This window comes from Anguilla anguilla, chromosome 11 (genome assembly GCF_013347855.1).
Source record: "Anguilla anguilla isolate fAngAng1 chromosome 11, fAngAng1.pri, whole genome shotgun sequence".
In the NCBI taxonomy this organism is placed as follows: Eukaryota; Metazoa; Chordata; class Actinopteri; order Anguilliformes; family Anguillidae; genus Anguilla; species Anguilla anguilla.
Genome location: NC_049211.1, coordinates 21,407,111 through 21,415,481, shown reverse-complemented (window position 1 = coordinate 21,415,481; position 8,371 = coordinate 21,407,111).

Sequence of the window (8,371 nt, the reverse complement as noted above, 5' to 3'; positions counted from 1 at the left end):
GTATCCTTGACTCTGAGATTGTGCATTTGACCTATCTTGGGCTCATACCAGACAATTTACTGCATATCGACAGCTGTTGTGGAAGACGTTTTAAATCTACGACAGCTTCATTAAAATGCGCCTGCAGAATTCCTTTACCCCTGCTTCTACATACTAGCCACTATTCAATCTAATCATATAATCACCATACATGTTGCCCTTAACTTTTAAAAAAGTATTAGTTGGAGCATTGAATTAAAAAAGGGACTGAGACCTTCCTGTCAGGCCCACGTTAATCTGACTTTTATTATTATTATTACTACTACTAATAATAATAATAATAAACACACACACATATATATATATATGCATCTGTTACTGCATCCTTTACAATCTGTATCCGAATCCGAACTGAATAAGAAATATTCGTTCCATTTAATGAGGCGATTGCATATACAGGTAGCAGCTCAGTCAATGAATGGAGAAGAGGCAGAGCAGTTTACTTGATCGTAACTATCGGTAAAGATGTATAAGAATATACACGACATTGAAAATGCATTCTCAATGAAGATATTATGCAGCCTCCAGAATTGTTTAAGTGTTTCTTCCACTGTCAAGCATGCTTGTTCCCCACTGAGACAGTGACCCCCCCCCCCCCCCCCCCTCTCTCTCACACACACACACACACACACACACGACCTATACTTTAAAAACATGCAAAGCCCTCGCAAAGCTCTTGCACGAGACTGAGGCTTGTGTGCACCCGCTGAAGCTGGGCAGGTGCAGCAGCGGTTCATATAGGCTTCTCTTGACTGTGTCCCCGGGTGAAAAAGGGTAAAAAAAAAAAAAAAAAAGAAAGCAGAAAGAAACAAAAAGTGAAACTGCCAGAATGAATTGGATTATTCTTGAAATTAAATATTCGGCAACGATTTGAAGGCTCTACCCCAAAGCTTACTACTACTGGGTGAAAGCCCAATAGCCTAGGGAATTTTAGGTATAGATAGATTGCTGGGTAAATAATTATATGGAATGAACGAATAGATTGTCCCCATTCCATATTATTATTGTCGTTTTTGTCGTCGTGATTGTTGTTGTTGTCGGTAGTTACAGTGATAACAACGAGCTTAGTTTTCAACAGTAAAGTTGATCCTGTTCATTTAAGGCAGATGTCTGCATGAGCATATATCGTCTTGAGTAGATGTTATGAGATTTATAATAATAAAAAAACCCAACAAAAACAACAACAATAATAATTATTATATTTATTATTATTATTATTATTATATTTCAAGTGTTATTATATTACTGTAATGCATTGCAATGTGTCACAAGTAGATTACGAATATGACATACATGCTCTGTAAAGGCCTGTGACCTTGCGTCACCCTCTTTACTGTCTTTTTCTTCGTCCTTCTAGATCTGGCTCCATTAGTTCTATATGGCTGTTTTCCTGAATGAGTCTGAATTACATTTTTTGGTTACAAACCTGAATGCTAGCATGGCTTCTGTTTGTACCTAAAAGAAAGCAGGGCCCGTCTTTCCTTTTCCCATTTTCCTTCACAGCGGAGATTGATAGATAGATAGATACCGAGAGAGAGAGAGAGAGAGCGAGAGAGAGAGAACTAATCCATAATCTACCATTCATATTGTGCATAGCTGTATTTTGTAACCTTTGCTTTGGCAACACAAGTGCCTATATTTGTCGTGCCAATAAAGCACTTCGAAATTTGAGAGAGACAGAGAGAGTCAAAGAGAGAGAGAGAGAAACAGACAGAGGGAGAGAGAGATAATGAGAGAGAGAGAGAGAGAGAGAGAGAGAGCGAGAGAGAGAGAGAGGTTGCCACGGTTTTCTTGTGCGAAGTGGCAGCAATCTCTCGAAGGGGTTTGGATTGTAAAAGACACACAATGAGCCAGTTGTGTATTTATGAACATAATAACGCCGCTCGTCCTTTCGTCTTCATTTGCATCATTACAATATCTTTACAAGCGCGTGTCATTGTGTGTCGCTTGCATCTTTTGTGTAGTCATCCTGTCAGCGGTCTACGCGACTTGACTTTCCAGTTTCAAACGAATTCTTAATTCTGGCTACAAAAGCCTTGTACTGTATTTCTCATACCATTTCGACGCTGCACAGTCCACTGTTGGACCACTGGTGTCATGTCACCACATTTACTTGAAATAACTGCAGGCCTCTGCTTCCTTGAACTATAATGTCTGAATTCAGAAATAATGATACAGTGATTACTTGTGAGTAACAACTACAACAAATATAATAATAATAATAATAATAATAATAATAATAATAATAATAATACAGACGTTACCATGCAGATCTTATCTTTTGCAACTGTGCATCTACATGAGGTTTAAAAGAGCCATTATCTTGTGATGGGCCGTGTTCATATTTATTTTTTTGATAAATGCATTATTATTATTATTATTATTATTATTATTATTATTATTATTATTATTGGCCGCATCCTTTCAGTCCTCCAACACATTTCACTTCTTTCAATTTAGTATGGCTTTAATAACGCTTATTTTTAAAACATATGTCTCAAGTTAACCCATGACACATGGCACATGTTAGCCTATGTTCGCTAAAATGAATTTAAGAAGAAAGCTATGCCATGGCCTGTACGAATTACCTTGGAATGTAGCCCGTGCCACTTGTACCGACTTCATCACTATACGGATAAATACAAGTCTATTTATACTCAGATCTATATAGATGTATATATTTCGATGTGATGTCCTTATCACCTACAGCAATCACAGCGTCTTGGGTATCACAGTACCACAGAAAAATAAAAAATACAAAGTAAAGCAGCGTTACTAGGAAATTAAGTTACACGCAATTATAGAAAAGTTAAATACACAAAACGTATATTAAAATTTCCTGAATATTAAATGAATTTGCATGATAATAACTGGCGATCAATATTGGTGCGAGTGGCGTTTAGCGCGAACCCTTTGATCTAGTGTGGCAAGGAGAACAGCGTGCTCTTGATGTGCGCAAGATAAAGCCTTATCAGGGCTGAACATCCACTTCCATCTTGCGCCCGCATTAGAAAACACTTTTAATTAATCACGCTACTGCTCACCTCTCTCTTTCTCTCTCTCTCTCTCTCTCTCTCTCTGTCCCAGGCACACATAATTTCTCCTCTTTATTGTAGTCACAGGGTTTGCCATTTTGATTACAGTAAGAAAGAAACATGTATGCATTAACATTTTCGTAAGTAGCTACAATAAAACGCCGCTCAGAAGAAAATGTATGTCTCTACAGGGCATTGAATGCACTTGTACTGATTTTTAGCGGGACTATTTATTGTTATTGTTGTTACTTATTTCGACCGTAACTTTAAATTGAAAATTATGATAAACTACTCTATTACGTACCCACCATCTTCATTATTATTATTATTATTATTATTATTATTATTATTATTATTGTTGTTGTTGTTCTAAATAGCCTAACCTATAGTCATTTTAAGTTCACAATTCGTGCCCAAGTATTTATTTTTTGTTTTAAAGATTTAATGTCATATCAGTTGTTATCTTTCCTGTGTGGGACCATGGATTTTATGCCACCATCACTTTGCAGGAGTGACAGGCAATACGTTATTTGTTTAATAGGAAGAAGCAAGTGCAATTTCAATACTGATTTTATATGTGGGTATATGACAGAATTGGACGAGGGCGGCGGGGGTTGGGTGGGGGGGGGGAGCGCTTGGTTGTGGGGGGGGGGGGGGGGGGGGGGGGGGGTTAAAAATGCTTTACGGATCCCCGGGTCCTCCTTCTTCTGATTATTACCATCCAGGGGTAATTTTTCATCGGTGCTAGCTAATCTTTGTTCTTTGTGAAGATAATAAATAGCCTAATCGTTATCAGCGAGCTGCTGGAGGTGTCGGGAGAATGGGGCTGATCGGGGCTGGAAATAGGCTCCAAAGTGCCGCTGAATAAATGGCATTTCTTATCTCTCACTCCCAGATTATCGCCGCCTTTTCAAACTCGCACAACAAATACATTCAATGCATCTAATGCATCATTTACCAGAGAAGATCTAGCAGAATGATGGACAGATATGGAACGGGACCGAGAAATATTTACAAGTTAAACGCGCTTCATGTGTATGAGCACATATATTAATTTTTTGTGTGGGTTCATTTTTTGTGAGATCGTCTAGATAAATACCGTTTCGCACATATAGCTTAATACACACCACACATACACACGTGTGTGTGTATATGTGTGTGATATTGCTCTTCGTTGTGCAGAAAATTATTTTCTAGTCTGTAATTTTAGAAGATGAAAACGAATAACAAAAAGTCAGTACATTCTCGTGAATAAATCATCTTTATATTTTAAATTGTATTTTTATTTCTTTTTTGTCTCGTGTACTTTTCCAACTTAGATAACTGTTCAGGACAATCAATAACATTAAAATGTCATTAACCACATTTTTGATATGTGGTTAATAACATTGGAGGAAAACATGTAATTAAGCACATTTTAAAGATTTAGCTGAATCATGGAGATATTTAACGGCATTTGAAAAATACACGTTAAGTTAGTAGCCTATTAGCCTACAAAGGATTGCCGAAACAACCTTAAGCGTCGACTTTTTATCCTAGGCTATATATTCAGAAGATCTGGGGGATCTTTTCTTGTGAGTGTGTGGGCACGCATGTAACTCATACAATCCGTATACAATGCCAGACGCTGATTCGTAGCCTAATTATATTAGTAATAATGCATTGTATAATAATAAAAATCAACGCCGATTTTAAAGCAATATTACAAAAATAGCAAATAAGACTTAAGTACAATAAATATAAATATATTTTCCCTATAGCTGTGACATTAAATAGAACGTTGATTTAGCTTTGCATCCGGTACATTGAGCAAAAATAGGCATATTTAAATTTTATCTGTTGAATTCAGTACAATGATTTTATTTTATAGTGTGTATTTTGTCTGAAGACTAATTGTAATTCTGTAGATAGTAGCATACACGCATATGCCTGTAGCAGGACGAATAGTATCCACACCTTTTACTATACGGGATTTCCTTCTATGATAATAGGCTAGGCCTTTGAAAAAAATATAAATTAGTACCTACACGTTAATAGAACTCTTCACATCCGAGATGTATATGCATCCGACATAGCTGATTTCTGTGAATCAAGTCAAATTAAGTTTTAATCTTGAAGGAAACTGAAATGTAGGCTTACTTACCTGCTTATATCTTGCAACCGCTCGGTAGGCTACTCACATATAGGCCTCAGATGATTTAAAACAGTACTAACCATTAAAAGTTCACTATATAGTCTAATCAATATTTGCACCAATTTTAAACCTACTCACTATCTACTAACATGGAAGGGAGGTGTCACTTTTACATACCCCGGAGGCCAACCCTTGTAGATCTGTTTAATTTAGTCCAAAAGTTTCACGTTATATGCTTACAAATAGCACTGGAAAGTTAGTACTGTACAGCATACTATCATAGCCTACGAATTGGTTCTAGTTAGCGTAAGGCTGAACATTCCGCCACTAATTTGCAAAGAGCAATTAGTCGTTGTGTCATAATGAGCTGGCAAGGTGTGTCGGTGTGTGTGGCTGATAGATTGGGAACAGATCCAACGCCATTTTCGGGTCCCATTCCCTAGCTGGTTTTGACCATGTGCTGCTTTACTCACCGGACCTCCAGCCTGCCTCTGTTGGGGAGGTGCCTTTAAACGTGTAATTGAACAAATTAACAGATAATTAGGTAATTACAGGGCACGCAGTCACCGCGTCCTTTACGCACTCGTTTCAGATCTGTGAGGTGTAGAGAATCAGTGACCTCGGTTCATCAAGCGACACATTTTAAAGAAGACACAAAAAAAAATTTTAAATAAAAAATGCATCATTCTTGTTTATCTTAACAAGTAATAATCTCTTCACTCAAGAAAGGCAGGCAATTTTTGATGATTTGATTGCATGTGAGTAAAACTGTCGGTAGCTTAACAGAGAATAGCCTAAACTCGCTGGACGAATCAGGTTGGGCGTTGAAGAATTTCGAATATAATTTTAAGTTCTCAATGGAGGGAGTTTGCTCAGGAAGTTGTTATCCGGACTGAACCCCATGCTTTGCGCTTTTAGATTATTATTTAGGTTATTAGTTTTTGTAAGAAATAGGCTAAATACTTCCAGATTACGTGGTCGAGTCAATGATGTTGGCCAACTGCAACTCTGCTAGGTTGCCTGTAAATTATGTATTTGTTTGTTTCCTATTTATTTACGCCCTACATTAATCGGTCGAGTTCACATTCAAGTTGTTTACATGCAAGACAAGTACAGCTGTTAATGTTGTTGTAAATAGGCTGCCCTATGCTTCATTCTAGTAAAAGCTAGTTCAATAATAGTTTTTTTTTCTCCATCAGTGCTGGATATCCGTCGCATTAAGTCTGATTTTCTTGTAAAAATGCTGACAAGACAAATCAGATAAAATACTCAAAGGCCGAGGCTACATGTCCTACATTTAGCATTTTACCTGTCAGAAGCTACAGGGACAATGTAATTCTCCTTTGTGTTAACAGTAGAAACAAAGAAAGAAAATGCGTACTCTTCACGGTATTTGCATGATTGAAACCTTACTAATCTTTCAGATTATTTTTTAATTCTCTTAAATGTGTTTAAACAAATTGTAATTTATTTATAATGGTAAATATGGACTACCCTGCAGACCTAGCCGATACATCGTTGAATGGATTGCCAAAGCGTTTGATTTATGTGACTTTTGGCGAGGAATTGGAGTAACGCGACTGACAGGGAAATACAGCTAGTTATTTCCAAGGTTATTGCCCGGCTACAGCCTTGCCCATTTGAATCACTGATTTTGTATTCTAAAAATGGATACTGTTATAATTTAAATAGCCTACGCAAAATACGCATGGATGAGAATGAAACTCATTGGTCCCAGCCTATTGGCTAATTCCTACTATAAACTATACTTGCAATAACCAAATTGAACTGTATTATTATTATTATTATTATTATTATTATTATTATTATTATTATTATTATTATGTAGTTCGTGTTATTTCAAGGCAATGCAGGTTGTGGTTATGAAAAATATCAGTTTGGGGCTTGTGTAAACTGTTACTGTTCTTGTTTTGTACTGGATGCAAGGCATTGTAAAATATAACGACACCCGTAAAAATGAACTTGGAAAAAGTGTAGCCTAAACTACATTTTGCATTCCACTTTGTTTTGCATCAATCTTCCAACTATATATCGCCAATTTTGTTATAATTCTTATCTTTGAAAGCTCCCTTATAATGCAAAGTTATAATGCAAAGGTTGCGGTATGATGTGTGACGCCTGTAGCACCTATTTACGAGGCATTTGAATCCTGTTGTAGCCTATTTATAAAGACCTTTAACACAAACAAGGATGAAAAGGGACGAGCCTACAGTCCCTTTCTCAAAAAATTACATTCATACTTTGGCAGCGATGAAAAACGAAAAGAGTGTGAGAGTGGAAAGAAAAAACAGGCATGCACTTATTATCTAGCGAGGAACATTAAGTATTAGTGGCTCTGAGTGACACGTTATGACAAAACGCTGCATTTTTCCAATATACACAAACTCGCCTTTTAATAACCAAGCATCTCCACCGGCCCAGCGCTCTGATGGTCGCCCAGGCAACCCTGATAACGTTGCAGCCATTTTCCATATCTCCGACAGAGTCTATTATATTCAGGGATTAGTTCTTTTTCCGGAAAGGTCAAACACAAAGTCATGAAACCTGGAATATTCACTCTCCTCGTGATTGCATATAGTCATATTTATACATCCTCGTGTCATCTCGATTAATTTCATTATAATGACCTTTGTTTTGTTCCAGTGAGAAAACGTCAACATAACCGGAGCAGCCCTTTTGCGATTCTGTCGGATGTAATAAAGACCTTTACAAACACAAACACAGGGCCATGGAGTGTGTAATTATTTTAATGTCGGCATGGAGAAATGCATTATGCCCTTTACATGATTATAGTCTATTAGCTGTGAGTGTCTGTGAGGCGGACTGCTAGCCTGCGGGGATAGCGACTCTCGCGGGCAGACAGTGACACCTAGTGAACATCATATGTCGATATGTTTCAAGAAATCAAGGAAAGCTCTGTAACGGATGTACCCCTTCTTCACATGGCTAATCATTGAGGCTACATTCGGGTCTAATTTGGAATTACTTAAACTGGTATGCATGTGTAAATAATTTGTAAGTTCCTTCCCGAGAGTTCATTTTGGTGAGATGATGGTGTTGTTTCAGCAACATTCAGGTAAACGAGGACCAGCACTGTACAAGTAGAGTACATCACTGGGCAGGGATTAACGTCATTCATAGG